Genomic DNA, 16847 nt, shown 5'->3' with positions numbered 1-16847 from the left:
TTCCTAGCCGTAGAAATGCAGCTCTCAGGACTATGAGGAGTGAATAGGCTGGAAAAGAAGACAAGGATGCTAGTGGATCTTCTCCCCACTGAGCGTGCAAGACATTAGACTGGATCATAGTCTGACAAACTGTCCTACCTACCACCATGAAGAACAATGGTGGCTACTAATTCACAGTGTAAGCCACCAGTTCCTAAACCGAATTCCGTACCCCTTGATAATCTGTACCTTATTCCCCGATAACCAGAAACTTCTATGCTTAAATTCTGTACTGTTTTCCTTTTTACTTCAACATTATCTTAATAAATTATACCCTCCCCTGCCCTTCTTCCTTAGCACTAGAGAGATGCCAAAGGCACACAGACGCCTACACCCAGTTTTGTTTCTCTTTGTTGCTTATTGAAACAGATTTCAGAGTAACAGCCGTGTTAGTCTGTAAGGTACCACAAGTACTCCTTTTCTTTTATTGAAATAGAGCACCCCAAATTGACAGCCGCCCCCACAAATTTCCTACCTCGCTTTTATTTTGTCTGCTATTGAGCTCAGAGATGCAGAATTATGAAACAGAGGAGAAACAACGGCATTTAGGCTGAAGACATGGAGCCCACATTGTTCAGAAGCATTTTGCACTCACAGTGCTCATGTCCCTCGCTTTGGCTCTTCACTTCACCCTGTGCCGTCTTTGCGCCTGGGTGTAAGGACAGTGTAGTGCTTAACATCACGCTGGAGGCCAGGCAGAAGCAGCGCTGGGGAAGGCGGATGGGCAGAAGCGACGCAGTGAAGCTGAGTCCGATGCAATTACTTTAGGGTCCATCCACATTACAGATGGAACCACCATTTTGTAACCGCACTAACAGGTTACAGGGGGTCCGACTTGCGTCCGTACAGCAACTTTCCGGGCATCTTCCACAGCACTCCGCAGAATCGTGTGATTAAGTGCGTGTTGTGGGGCGCTCCGGACAGTTAGCCCGGAGCAGCTGCTGCCTGCGCCATGAACTAAGGCTTCCTGGTTTTTGTGGCTAGGCAGCTTCCTCAGTCTTGTGTCTTCCTCAAGCAACTCCTCCCCACAGTCCGCAGGATTAACCTGATCCACGGGTGGTCTGATCCCGAGCAGAGCCCTCCCTCGGGTACAGCGGATCGGGGGGCCCGCCGTGGGGCCCGCGCGCCATAAACCCGTGAGGAGGCCGGGGGCGGGGGTAGAGGTGAGGTGAGCGGCCGGCAGTGAGGAGGTAGGTGGGTGGACGGACGGACAGCGAGGGAGAGAGCCGCGGCCACCGGCAGCCCCCCTACTAGACCCTCCTCTCAGCGGCGCCCCCTGCCGGCAGGCCCCCGCCGATCAGCGCCTCCTGCCTGCCGCAGATCCAATGTTCCACGGCGGCTGGAGGCGCTGGCGGTGGGGGGGGGGGGGGGGGTAAGGGGGAGGTGAGGCAAGGCAGAGCCAGGAGTGCCCTGACCTATTAGAAACTCGGCACCTATGTCCCAGGCCCTGCTCCCCCAGGGATGTCCCTGATCCTGAGGGCTTGGTGCAGCGCCTCAAAATTAGAGACAGGGTGTCTCAAGCCCCTCACCTATTTGTATTGTAGCTTCCTGCACCCCTTCTCTCCTAGCTCGGTGTAGCGGTACAGTTCACCATTATGTCACTCTGCCAGCTTGACAGTGCCTTTAAGGAAGACTAGTTCAGAAAATGTTTCTAGAGCCGGTAGGTGGAACAACTGAAGTGCAGGGGGCTTGATTAGCTAGGGAGTCATCAGGAAGCTATTAGCTATGTGTACTGTTACAAATACATCTGGTAACATCCGCAAGCAAACAGCAGTGCTCCAGGCCATTATGTGGATGAGGAATCTACCAGCTAGAATTTAGACATCCCACAGTATAGTAAACTGAAGAAAGCTTTGCTATATAGCCAGTGCCTAGTTGCATAAATCTCTAGTCCTAATTCAATTAATGCATAATTTTAAAGGTCTCCTTAATTTGTTTTCAGTAATTTCCCCAGTTCTGAGGGAAAGAGCCCTCCTTAAATACCCAAAAAGGGAGCTGAAAATATAGATTGGCCTGGCTTGAATTAAATCTATCCTAACAGGCTCTATATTTAGTTACCTCTAATACTGAGGCCCCACTAAGGAATACAAGTGTACCATGTGACACTCAGATGTAATGCAGACAAAGACATTTAAAGACCTTGTGGAGGAAGACATCTTTAGCCATGTCATATTGATGTGACAATTGTCTTGGCTTAATGGCATTACACCCCTGCCAGTTGCTTGCATGCATGGATAGGGCAAACATCTTCAGCGGGGGTTGATGGCATTCAATGTTTTGCGGTATCTCATGGTAGAATTGTAACTTCATTCAGATAGGAATTGCCAGACCAGATCAGCCCAATGGCCCATCTTGTCCTTCATACAGTCTGACAGCATCCAGTGTCAGCTACAGAGGAAGGTGCAAGAAATCCCATGGCAGGCAGATGAGGGATAATCTGCCCCCATGAAAGTATCATCCTGATCCCCAATAGTTAGAGATTGCTGGTTTCAGGGCTGAAACCAGCAGTTTTATCTGCCTTCCAGTGGAGTTAGCATTAACCATTATAATTTTGGATCTGGTCATTCATACAACCTTCCAATCCCTCTGAATCTTACTAAATTCTTGGCTTCAACATCCTATGACAATTCATTCCACATTCCAATCACATTTCTTTTTATGTCTGGACCAGTCACTCTTTAGTAAGTCTAACGACTGGTGAGAATAGCGAGTGCTTGGAGAGATTTACCACATTAAGTTCTTCACTTCAGAAAAGTTATGTAAGATGACAACTTAGTAGGGCTGTCAATTAATTGCAGTTTATTAAAAAACTAGTTTAAGTTGTGATTAATTGCACTGTTAAAAATAGAATACCAATTAAAATTATATTTGAAAATGTAGAATAAGATTTAAATTACAAGACAATACAAAGTATGCAGTGCTCACTTGATATTACAAATTTGAAAAATACTAATTTTTACAGTGCACTACAGTACTTGTATGAGGTGAATTGCAATCTTTTGTGAGAGTGCAATTTACAAATTTAGATTTTTGTTGTTACATAATGGCACTTAGAAAAAAACAAACTTTAGAGTGTACAAGTCCACTCAGTCCTACTTCTTGTAGAGCCAATCGCTAAGGCAAACAAGTTTGTTACATTTATGGGAGATATTGTAAATAAGTGGGCAGCACTGTCACATGAAAGTGACAACAGGTGTTCACATGGCACTTCTGTAGCCAGCATTGCAAGGCATTTACATGCCAGATATGCTAAACATTTGTTTGCCCCTTTATGCTTTGGAATGGTGGCCAGAGGACATGCTTCTGCTTGTTACTATGTGTACTACAGTATCATAGAGGCCCAAAACCAAGATCAGGCTCCCATTTTACATACATTCTCCCCCACCCCCCATTTTTATGACCTAAGGAACTGAAACAATGAGAGATTAAAAGTGACTTGTTCAAGGTCACACAGAAAGCCTATTGCAAACGCCAGAACTGAACCCAGCTCTCAGTCTCAGCACAGTGCCTTAACCATCCTTCCTCTCCAAGGTCATAATGCCCCCTCAATCACACACACCCAGCCCCCATTCAGTTTGTTGCTACACTGCCTGTGGCAGCTCACACAGTACTTCAAGCATGGTTAGATTTATGTATGTAGAATAGGAGACAGTGATCTTGTTGCAGAGAAGCTTAGTGTTTCCTATAAAAGTCCCTACTAGATTAGTAAAAGACGTATTTGTTACATTTAGCTCAGTATCGCATTACTGTAGAAACCTTTGGGAGCTCAGTTCTTTTGAGTAAATCCCTGCAGTGTGGATTGGTTATGTTCCAGCATTCCCATGATGCAGATTTCAGGTGACAAGCAGCTACTTCCTCTATCATTATAGGGATTAGAAAAAAAAATCCCTTCACCCCAATAAGAGTGTAGCTGATTGAGGTCGATTCCAGTTGTTGGATTACCTGGTCAATGCTGCTGTTTTATCCACCTGTCTAACTCAGGTATTCCTAATGCACAGCATTCTAGAGCTAGGGCTAAGGCACTTGCTACAGCAGAAAAACAAACATTTACAGATAAATTATCTTGAAGTAAGTGCTTCTAGTGAAGGGTGACCAAATCAAAATCCAAAAGCCACCTATCATAGTGCAAACATCCTCCTCAGGGTGAAGTATCATGAGAAGTCATGGTTCAAACAGCTCAGACTTTCTAGTTTTAGATTATGGGACATTTGTTTTAATCCCTATGAGCCATTCATCAGACTTCTTGATGTGTCTCAAAAAAACCTTCCAGTGTAGATGGACTAAGCCTTACATGCATGTTCAGAATCTGTGACATGGATACAATCAAAAATACTATAGCCAGAGCCAATTAATCCAGGCCCAGATAAGTGGCATCACTCTGCTTAACTGGAGAGACAGAGGGAATAAGTGACAAACCTGAACAACATCAGGAACAGTGTAACACCTTCCCTAGTCTCAAAACATGTTGCAACATTCCTGCATTTAGCCTCATACCTCTGTGAAGTGGGTATTATTCCCATTTAGATGGCTGTACAGGCCAGTTACGGCCCCAATTCAATCCCTGTTCAGGACAGCAGATAAGCAGGTGCATAGGTCCCATTGACTTCAATGGGACCTAAGTGCATTCTTAAAGTAGTGCTTTGATCCTAATCTGAGCAGGGATGGACCTGAGCATGTGCTTTCCTGAATTCAGGAATAAGTATCAGCTAACCTCACAAGAGCTTGTGGTGGAGTCAGGACTAGAGCAGATGGTTTGGATCCTCATCCTGTGCCGTAGCTACTAGACAGTGTTTCCTCCCATTTAGTAGTGGTGTTTGCAGACCACACTGGTCAGGCATGTATAGCAAACTCACAGGCTTACAGCTGAGCTGTTTGTTGCCATTAATATTCTGTTTGCTGGATCATATTAAAGAAGTTCTATATTAAAAAAATCACAAATGATTCCCCATAGTTTAAATTCCAGGGTATTACTAATTAAGAGGTCTCTTGGTTTTTGGTACTGTTTCTCTCCCTCTATGTGTGAAACTTGCAAGCTGCTAATTGTGTTAGTACATTCTAAGACAGAGTGTGTTCTCAAAGCAATTCACAGAGAGAGACTCAAAGCAATACTCTAACAGAAACAGCACCCAGAGACTCCCCGCCCTTTTGTTGTATTAACAATTGTGATTAAAATAGAGATAGAGGATGTATGTGGATGGATGCTTGGTGTGGATAATAACTGAATGATCAGGGAGGTGCCAGCCTAAGAATCCAGTGTCCATCAGCTGAAGAAGGCGTCAAGTGGAAATAACCAGAGGACCCCCCGGAGGGCAGACTGGAATCCACCCAACAGCCTCAAGAATGGGAGAACCAAAGAACAAGATAACATCTGGCAGCACGGAGCCGTCAGGAATGTGCTATCTGCTGATTGATTCAGCAACAGCATGATGAAGCTATTCCCATAGACTGGCATAGGAAGAAATTCCTATAAAAATAGACTCTAAAAAGTGAGAACTTTGGGGTCTGATTCTGCAAACCAGCTTCCAGGAGCATCAGATAAGCATCTGACAAGGTCCTGCTCCCTCCTCATGTCCAGGCCACCTGGCCAGTGGCTTGGCATGAGCAACTCTAAGGCTGGTAACTATGATAACAACCTTGCAGAACCTGTGTGTGTTTGTATGAATGTGTGAATAAATATGAGATTGAATGGAATGTTATAGCTATAACTTTCTGTATTCACAAAGAATGTGGTATTTTGCCTTTTTCCCTTTAATAAGATCCTGCTGATTTTTATTTTATTGGTATAACATGTTGTCCCTTTGTTTCTTTCATGCCTTTTCATAGTTAGTAAAAGGGTGTGTTCCCCTAGTTTTTTTTTTAAAATGCTTTTCATTATGGTTATTTTAAAGTCAGTTTGGCATAAGTTTAAACATACCCATCAACCAGCTTCTTTTAGCCTTCAATAATCAGGATGATACCTTACCTGACATTTCCACCAGGATAGTCCAAATTAGTCTTCCACTGTTCTATGGATAAACTCAGTTATGATGTTTCTTATCCTGAATTACCTAGCAAAGAGGAGAGAAATGTCTGACATAGGAAGAACATGTTACCTGCACTTTTCCTAGGTTTCTACAGTATGCACTTTTATCTCAGCATTGGCAAGTCAAACAACTCAGGGCATTGCACCACTGCCACCATGTCAAGGTTCCTTCCCCACTCTGAACTCTAGGGTACAGCTGTAGGGACCTGCATGAAAGACCCCCTAAGCTTATTTTTACCAGCTTAGGTTAAAACTTCCCCAAGGTACAAACTGTTTCACCTTTTGTCCCTGGACCTTATACTGCCACCACCAAAATATCTAACAAAAACAGGGGAAGTGCCCACTTGGAAACATAATCCCCCCCAGCACTACACCCCCTTTCCTGGGGAGGGCTTGATAAAAATCCTCACCAATTTGCATAGGTGAGCACAGACCCAAACCCTTGGATCTTAAGGGCAATGAAAAAGCAATCAGGTTCTTAAAAGGGGATTTTAATTAAAGAAAAAAATCCTCTAAAATCAGGAAGGGAAATACCTTACAGAGTAGTCAGATTCAAAACAGGGAATCCCTCTAGGCAAAACCTTAAGTTACAAAAAAAGACAAAAACAGGAATATACATCGCATTCAGCACAACTTATTTTATCAGCCATTTAAACAAAACAGAATCTAATGCATATTTAACTAGGTTGCTTACTAACTCTTTACAGGAGTTCTGACCTGCATTCCTGCTCTGGTCCCAGCAAAATCACCACACAGACAGAAAGGACCCTTTGTCCCCCGTCCCCCCCCCCCGGCCTTGGAAGTATCTTGTCTCCTCATTGGAGATTTTGGTCAGGTGCCAGTGAGGTTATCTTAGCTTCTTAACCCTTTACAGATGAAAGGGTTTTTCCTCTGGCCAGGAGGGATTTTAAAGGTGGTTAGCCTTCCCTTTATATTTATGACAGCACACAAAGTCTGATCAATCTGCCATGAGTAGGAAAGATGGCCATGGAACAAATCCTGGTTCTGAACATCCCACAAGGTACAGTTCACAGTATTAATCCAAAGAACTTGTCTAATGGCATCAAAGTCTTCTTGGATCTCCACTTAACTGTGCCGTCCATACCTGTATGAAATCCCACAGTTACTTCAATCCTTCTAAGGGATCTACTGATGCCTATACATCAAGATGGAAAGTAGACCCTTTAGCAAAGATATTTCTACAGTTTAGACAGAACTGTATTCAGCAATGGAGAATAGAAGGGGGAAACTAAAGTGTAGAAAGCTTGTTTTAACAAAGAACTTGAAACATATAAAAACAAGTTTTGCTGTACTTTGCGGGGGCTGGGGAGTCTTCTTTTAACTTGTACCCTTTCACACGATGGTGCAGCCTCAAAATTTGAGATTTACCAGCCTCTATCAATAATCCATTAAAGGAGAAACAATCCTATTAACCAGCAATTAAAAAAACCAAATGTGAGAAGTTTGAGTGATCCCATACTGGAGTCTGGGGAATAAGTTAAAAACCAGTGGCAATAGGTCAGATAGTTGATCTGCCCAGAAAGTCATCTCATCAGGAAGATCATGATCTTCAGCTGCATTTCACTTAACAGAAAAAATAGGCCAGACCTACAAAGTTTAGGTGCAATTCAAGGTTTAGAGTCCCCTACAAAACTTAGGGAAGGGTGTTCTGATCCAGGGGTTTGGTTTAGTATATTAGAGATAGTTATCAAAGTTCAGATCCTGATCTGGATTCTCAGCCCTCTCCAATCTGTGGGATGTTTGGATGCTGACCTAACAGGTCCTGACTGCTACACCAGAGGAGAAATATTAAATACCAGGACAGACTGCTCTGTCCTATGTATGCAGGAGAGTTAATTGCCCACTTTATCTTGAATGATCTCTTGCAACATGCATTAACTCCCTATACTTACAATCTGTCCACCTTATATTTAGCTGTGATACAGAGTACCTTGCCAGACCTGAAGAAGAGCTCCAGGTAGCTCAAAAGCTTGTGCCTCCCACCCACAGAAGTTGTTCTAATAAAAAGATATTACCTCACCCACCTTGTCTCTGAGTAATCTCAGGTGATGCAAGTGCACCTGGGTAGATTTAGCAACATCCTATTCCTTTAAGAAAAAAAGCACAAGCTTTGTTGTACTAGTTGGTCCTCTCTCTAGGATCTAAGACAGTGTTATTCTATCTAGTGCTTGCCCCACTAACTGTAAAACTGTTACCTAAAACTGTTCTGCAGTTAGTCAAAACAGTAACAGATTAAAAACAGGTTTGTGACTATTGTGCTGGGGGGGGGGGGGGGAAGAAGAGAGGGAGGAAGCAAAACTATATGTAAGAAGATACATCTCCCCAGCCAACAGAGGCTTAAACACCATACTTAGAGTCTGCTCAGGCCCTTTCTTCAGGGCACCATTTAGCAATGACATCAACAATAATTAGCAAACCCTAAAACAAAACAGCTTGATATAAATCCAAGAACTACCTTTTAACCTGACTCTGCAGTTTCTTTACCAGAGCCTCCCCACTCCTCCAGTGGGGTGGAATATCCACTTACCCAAGTATCAACCTGCTTCCTTCAACTCAGGTGCCCACTATCAAACTTACCTCTTTCTGCCTTTATATGAATCAGATGTTCATCAGGCAGTCACCTGATCCCTTCCCAGCTGGGGCTGATTATCACTACCCAGGTCCAAACACCTATTCTTAAAGAGGCTCTGCTTCAAAAAAAACAGGGCTGTCTGGCTCCAGGCCCTGTGGCCTTTAAAAGGATAGACCACACTGTTACAGAGACCTGGAAGAATTGCTTCTGCTTTTTACCATAGAAGTAGCAGGAGTGCCAAGTCTTGTCTTCTCCCTAGAGAAATCTCCAGCAAAAACAGAGATTTCACAGAGCTTTCCTGAAGGGGAAAGAGTGTTGAATCTTTACCAAAGAGAGCTTTTCTCCCACGTGTCTCTCAGGAGTTTGAGTTCACTGTATCTTGACAAAAGAACAAAACAAAGAGCCTGGTTCTCAGCTGTACTGAAGCCCCTTTAAGTTATTCCATTGGCAAAAAGGAGCTATAAATGACCCCTGATGAATGTCCCCTCCATAAGGAGGTTTTCAGCAGGTGGAGAGCTGCTGGAATAACACTGTCAGCCTTCTCTTCCTGCTCCCAACATAAGAATGAAGGGGTGAAGGTCAAGAAGGAAGTGGGGGCAAAACACACTGCACTCCAGCTACCCTCCCTTGGCAGATGACCCCCAAGAGGCCATTGCAGCCTTAAGGCAGGCGCATCTGACTTCTCCATGAAACCCCGTGGCATAAAGTAGCAGAGAAACAGTACCTTATAATTTTTTAGAAAGCATTTATCTTTACTTATCTTTTTACTGCAACTGAGTAGAGGGGAACTATTTGGTGGTGGTGTTATATTTCTAAGGTAGCGGAGTCAACCAATCAATCAAAATGGTAGAATAAAGTAGTAATAATAAGATCATCCCAATCGGTAAGCACATAGAAATAGCTGAAGCAGTGGGAGAGGGAAGGGTAGGGAATGGTTCAACTATAGGTTCTAGGTCCTGTTGTTTTTAATTAAGTCTGAAAAGGCAAGGCAATTGCAGCTTTCTCCATTTATTTCATAACTGCAGAAACATTGTTTGGAAAATGCATGCACAAGTAATATGACAAATGCGCTAAGAAATCCACTTAATTTCACTTGACAGTCACAGTTTCAAAACAAGTAAACATATCAGCAAATGGCAGACGGCCAAACTCTGGGATCTCTTCAACAGGTGTAAATCTGGAATAACTCTGCTTTATGCAGATATTAACTAAGAACATAACTGATTGATGCTCGGGCCCAGCATCTTCAGCTGGTGTAATTCACTTCACTCCTTCTAAGGCCTAGTCTGCACACAGGAGTTTTGCCAATGAAAGTTATATCAGTTCAATTAAATTGATGAAGCTATGGGTTGAGTGTGTTCACACTGCTCCTTGTGCACTGGTGGGCATGCTCGTGTCTACACAGGGCCATACTGCATTGATGTAGCTGGTATAGTGTGTGTAGGTATCTTAGGGTATGTCTACACAACGAAATTAGGTCGAATTTATAGAAGTTGGTTTTGAAGAAAGCGTTTTTATACAGTCGATTGTGTGTGTCCCCACAAAAATGCTCTAAGTGCATGTAGTCGGCAGAGTTTGTCCACAGTACCGAGGCAACCATTGACTTCCGGAGCTTTGTACTGTGGGTAGCTATCCCACAGTTCCTGCAGTCTCTGCTGCCCATTTGAATTCTGGGTAGAAATCCCAGTGCCTGATGGGGCTAAAACATTATCGCGGGTGGTTCTGGGTACATATCGTCAGGCCCCACCTGCCGTCCCTCCTTCCGTGAAAGCAAGGGCTATAAATCGTTTTGTGCCTTTTTTCTTGAGTTACCTGTGCAGATGCCATACCACGGCAAGCATGGAGCCCGCTCAGCTAACCATCACCGTACGTCTCCTGGGTGCTGGCAGACGCGGTACTGCATTGCTACACAGCAGCAGTTTATTGCCTTTTGGCAGCAGACAGTGCAGTATGACTGGTAGTCGTCGTCGACATAGTCCTGGGTGCTCTTTTAACTGACCTCAGTGAGGTCAGGGGCGCCTGGGCAAACATGGGAGTGACTCAGCCAGGTCATTTCCCTTTTAAGTTTCGTCTCATGGCAATTCAGTCCTACCGGCAGTGCGCTGTCTTTTAATCAGCAGCCAGCAGAAGATGATGGCCAGCAGTCATACTGCACTGTCTTCTGCCGAGCACCCAGGAGATGACAATTGCTAGCAGTTGTACTGCATAGTCTGCTGCCAGCAAGATGTATAAAGATAGATGAAAGAAGAAAAGGAGTCCTTGTGGCACCTTAGAGACTAACCAATTTATTTGAGCATGAGCTTTCGTGAGCTACAGCTCACTGCATCTGATGAAGTGAGCTGTAGCTCACGAAAGCTCATGCTCAAATAAATTGGTTAGTCTCTAAGGTGCCACAAGGACTCCTTTTCTTTTTGCGAATACAGACTAACACGGCTGTTACTCTGAAAGATAGATGAAGTGGATCAAAACAAGAAATAGACCAGATTTGTTTTGTATTCATTTTCTCCTCCCTCCCTCCGTGAAATCAACGGCCTGCTAAACCCAGTTTTGAATTCTATCCTTGAGGGGGCCATTCTGTTTCTCGCAAAGCCACCCCCTTTGTTGATTTTAATTCCCTGCAAGCCAGCCCTGTAAGCCATGTCGTCAGTCACCCCTCCCTCCGTCAGGGCAATGGCAGACAATCGTTCCGCGCCTTTTTTCTGGGCAGACGCCATACCACAGCAAGCATGGAACCCGCTCAGATCACTTTGGCAATTAGGAGCACATTAAACACCACACGCATTATCCAGCAGTATATGCAGCACCAGAACCTGGCAAAGCGAAACCGGGCAAGTAGGCAACGTCAGCATGGTGACGAGAGTGATGAGGACATGGACACAGACTTCTCTCAAAGCATGGGCCCTGGCAATGTGGGCATCATGGTGCTAATGGGGCAGGTTCATGCGGTGGAATGCCAATTCTGGGCTCGGGAAACAAGCACAGACTGGTGGGACCGCATAGTGTTGCAGGTCTGGGACGATTCCCAGTGGCTGCAAAATTTTCGCGTGCGTAAGGGCACTTTCATGGAACTTTGTGACTTGCTTTCCCCTGCCCTGAAGCGAGAGAATACCAAGATGAAAGCAGCCCTCACAGTTGAGAAGCAAGTGGCAATAGCCCTGTGGAAGCTTGCAACGCCAGACAGCTACCGGTCAGCCAGGAATCAATTTGGAGTGGGCAAATCTACTGTGGGGGCTGCTGTGATGCAAGTACCCAATGCAATCAAAGATCTGCTGATATCAAGGGTAGTAACCCTGGGAAATGTGCAGGTCATAGTGGATGGCTTTGCTGCAATGGGATTCCCTAACTGTGGTGGGGCCATAGATGAAACACATATCCCTATCTTGGCACCAGAGCACCAAGTCGGTGAGTACATAAACCACAAGGGGTACTTTTCAATAGTCCTGCAAGCACTGGTGGATCACAAGGGACATTTCACCAACATCAACATGGGATGGCCGGGAAAGGTACATGACACTCGCATCTTCAGGAACTCTGGTCTGTTTCAAAAGCTGCAGGGATGGACTTTCTTCCCAGACCAGAAAATAACCATTGGGGATGTTGAAATGCCTATAGTTATCCTTGGGGACCCAGCCTACCCCTTAATGCCATGGCTCATGAAGCCATACACAGGTAGCATGGACAGTAGTCAGGAGCTGTTCAACTACAGGCTGAGCAAGTGCAGAATGGTGGTAGAATGTGCATTTGGACGTTTAAAAGCGCGCTGGCGCAGTTTACTGACTCGGTTAGACCTCAGCAAAACCAATATTCCCACTGTTATTACTGCCTGCTCCACAATATCTGTGAGAGTAAGGGGGAGATGTTTATGGCGGGGTGGGAGGTTGAGGCAAATCGCCTGGCTGCTGGTTATGCACAGCCAGACACCAGGATGGTTAGAAGAGCACAGGAGGGTGCAGTGCGCACCAAAGAAGCTTTGAAAACCAGTTTTGTGACTGGCCAGACTACGGTGTGAAAGTTCTGTTTGTTTCTCCTTGATGAAACCCCCCACCCCTTGGTTCACTCTAGTTCCCTGTAAGCTAACCACCCTCCCGTCCTCCCTTTGATCACCGCTTGCAGAGGCAATAAAGTCATTGTTGCTTCACATTCATGCATTCTTTATTAATTCATCACGCAAATAGGGGGATAACTACCAAGATAGCCCAGGACGGGTGGTGGAGGAGAGAAGCACCATGAGGGGTGGTGGAGGAGGGAAGGACAAGGCCACACAGCACTTTAAAAGTTTAAAACCTTAAAACCTATTGAATGCCAGCTTTCTGTTGCTTGGGCAATCCTCTGGGGTGGAGTGGCTGGGTGGCCGGAGGCCCCTCCACCGCGTTCTTGGGTGTCTGGGTGAGGAGGCTATGGAACTTGGGGAGGAGGGTGGTTGGTTACACAAGGGCTGTAGCTGCGGTCTGTGCTCTGCCTGCCTTTCCTGCAGCTCAACCATACGCTGGAGCATATTAGTTTGATCCTCCAGCAGCCTCAGCATTGAATCCTGCCTCCTGTCATCACACTGCCACCACCTTTCAGCTTCAGTCCTCTCTTCAGCCCACCACTTACTCTCTTCAGCCCGCCACCTCTTCTCCCGGTCATTTTGTGCTTTCCTGCACTCTGACATTGTCTGCCTCCACGCATTCATCTGTGCTCTGTCAGCGTGGGAGGACAGCATGAGGTCAGAGAACATTTCATCGCAAGTGTGTTTTTTTTGCCTTCTAATCTTCGCTATCCTCTGGGAAGGAGAAGATCCTGTGATCCCTGAAACACATGCAGCTGGTGGAGAAAAAAAAAGGGACAGTGGTATTTAAAAAGACACATTTTATAGAACAATGGGTACATTCTTTCACGGTAAACCTTGCTGTTATTACATACATAGCACATGTGCTTTCATTCCAAGGTCGCATTTTGCCTCCCCACAGCACGTGGCTAGCCCCTCCACCCTTAAGAAAAGCACCCTATTTCAACCAGGTGACCATGAATGATATCACTCTCCTGAGGATAACACAGAGAGATAAAGAACGGATGTTGTTTGAACACCAGCAAGCATACACTGCAATGCTTTGTTCTACAATGATTCCCGAGTACATGCTACTGGCCTGGAGTAGTAAAGTGTCCTACCATGGTGGATGGAATAAGGCTGCCCTCCCCAGAAACCTTTTGCAAAGGCTTTGGGAGTACATCCAGGAAAGCCACGAATGCCAGGGCAAGTTAATCATTAAACATGCTTGCTTTTAAACCATGTATAGTATTTTAAAAGGTACACTCACCAGATGTCCCTTCTCCACGTGGCGGGTTCGGGAGGCAGCCTTGGGTGGATTCAGGGGGTACTGGCTCCAGGTCCAGGGTGAGAAACAGTTCCTGGCTGTTGGGAAAGCCAGTTTCTCTGCTTGCTTGCTGTGAGCTATCTACAACCTCATCATCATCATCTTCCTCGTCCCCAAAACCTGCTTCCGTGTTGCCTCCACCTCCATTGAAGGAGTCAAACAACACGGCTGGGGTAGTGGTGGCTGAACCCCCTAAAATGGCATGCAGCTCATCATAGAAACGGTATGTTGTGGGCTCTGACCCGGAGCGGCCGTTCGCCTCTCTGGTTTTCTGATAGGCTTGCCTCAGCTCCTTAAGTTTCATACAGCACTGCTTCGGGTCCCTGTTATGGCCTCTGTCCTTCATGCCCTGGGAGATTTTGACAAACGTTTTGGCATTTTGAAAACTGGAATGGAGTTCTGATAGCATGGATTCCTCTCCCCATACAGTGATCAGATCCCATATCTCCTGTTCGGTCCATGCTGGAGCTCTTTTGCGATTCTGGGACTCCATCATGGTCACCTGCAGCTTGCCATGCTGGCCAAACAGGAAATTGAAATTCAAAAGTTTGCGGGCCTTTTCCTGTCTACTTGGCCAGTGCATCTGAGTTGAGAGTGCTGTCCAGAGTGGTCACAATGGAGCACTCTGGGATCGCTCCCGGAGGTCAATACCGTCTAATTGTGTCCACAGTACCCCAAATTTGACCCGGCAAGGCTGATTTCCGCGCTAATCCCCTTGTTGGGGGTGGAGTAAGGAAATCGATTTTAAGAGCCCTTTAAGTCGAAAAAAAGGGCTTTATCATGTGAATGGGTGCAGGGTTAAATCGATTTAATGCTGCTAAATTCGACCTCAACTCCTAGAGTAGACCAAGGCTCAGAGTCCTTTGCAATGCCTCCAGGCTCATTGCATTGTGGGCAACCTTCACGGCATATTGTCGGATCCCTGTTGGCATCCGAGAGAATTGTGGGAGCAAGGTTCAGACACCTATCAGAACTTCCCAGACCATACCTTGTTCCTGCACCATTTGTGAACTGGTTGAGGCCTTGAAGAATGAAACATTCATTATTATAACAGGACAGTATATATTACTGTGCATCTGATGCTCCATTCCCAAACATGCGTAGTTATTTATAGCTGTGCAGAGTTGAAGTAGAACCCATCCAGATCAGAACGGCATCATTTTACACCCCCCCTTGCACTCTGATTTGGTAGCATTTTACACCACATTGTCCAGGTGTAAATGACTAAATGCATGTAATGAAGGAGAATCAGGACTTATGTTGTTGCAGTTCTAAGAGCCAAATTTCATTCTGAGTTTCACTGGTGTAAATCTGGGATAACTGCATCACTTCAGCTTTATATGGGCGTAACTATGAAACCCAGACTTTAAGCCCTGTTTTGGTCTCACTTACAGTCCATGTGTCCCGGAATTCAACATTAGAGCTCGTCTGCATGTTTTTTTCCCCCCCATTGAAAATTCTGATGAAAACAAAAAACTTCTGTTTTCTGTGAAATTTCATTTTTTTTCCTCTGAAAACTCCAAGATTTTGGCTGAACACACGAACCGTGGCACCACCTGGGCGCTGTCGTTTGCTCCACTATGTGCCGGGATCATCAGCAACACTACATCTCTCATAATTAGGTTCCGAAGGATTCGATCTTTACCAGTAAATCACAGTAAATGTCAATTTCACCATACACATACAAACCAACACAAAATATTTCCATCAGTAAGAACAGAAATATACAGATAGGCAAGGTAAGAAAAATATTGCTTGAGAACTTATTAGAGTTTGATTTTAGCATATTTACTTTGTATATTTTGACATGTGCTGTTGACAATTTGTGGTTTAACAGTTCTAAAGCTTCAACATTTTGAATCTCAACATCAACTGTCATTAAATGTGTGACCCCCCACCCCACAATTTCTTGCAACTGTGAAAGCTTAAATTGATAAAAATAATTTTTAAAAAATGCTTTAAAATAAACATCAGTGTTATCCAACAAAATTGTAATAAAAATCAAATTTTCCAAGTGTACTCGTAATGCTCCATGATCTCCCCTCTTGGTGAGGAAAAGCTGTGCATCATGGAGTTCCTAGTCATGGTGCAATATGGAAGATAAAGTCCAGAAAGGGGACATGAAGAGCAAACGGCAACTCCCCTGAGGTGCTACAATTCCCATTTTCAGCCAAAATATTTTTGTTTGTAGGTGAAATATTTCAACAACAAATTTTTTTGTGTGTGAAAAATTTAATTTGGTCAAGAACCCAATTTTTCCATCAAAAAACAGTTTTGATGGGAATTTTTTTGACCAGCCCTAGTTTGTATAGTGCAAACAAAGGGTGATGCATTGCACCTTTTTCAATAAAAATGATACCCATCAGTTTTCTCCTTTGTATGGATATGCTGGGAGATGTGGAAGGTGTAATGCACAAAGGAAATGCAGAATATCTGGCCATGGTGGAGAAGAGAGTGGAGAAAGAGGCCTGAATGAGTAAGGTGTACAAAGCCTCCGCTCTGGATCTTTTAAAAGTCTTGGTGAAGCTGAGTGCACATTACCCTGGTAAATTAAGCCTCACATAACTTTAATTTGCCTGACTGCCCCTTTTTATGTTGCCTCAGAGCTCATGGACTTTGGTAGAATTACTGGCGGGCCAGATTTTCACATGGATAAACTGCTGTTGAATCATTCCTCTAATGTACCAGCTAATAAAAATGCTTTCCTTCCCCAGCTCTTTCCACCTGTTTTTTTCCCTTTAAGAGACTCTCTAAGGTGCCACAAGTACTCCTTTTCTTTTTGTGAATACAGACTAACACGGCTGTTACTCTGAAACCTGTCTTAATGTACAGCTTT

This window comes from Eretmochelys imbricata, chromosome 6 (genome assembly GCF_965152235.1).
Source record: "Eretmochelys imbricata isolate rEreImb1 chromosome 6, rEreImb1.hap1, whole genome shotgun sequence".
In the NCBI taxonomy this organism is placed as follows: domain Eukaryota; kingdom Metazoa; phylum Chordata; order Testudines; family Cheloniidae; genus Eretmochelys; species Eretmochelys imbricata.
This window is presented reverse-complemented; position numbering follows the sequence as displayed.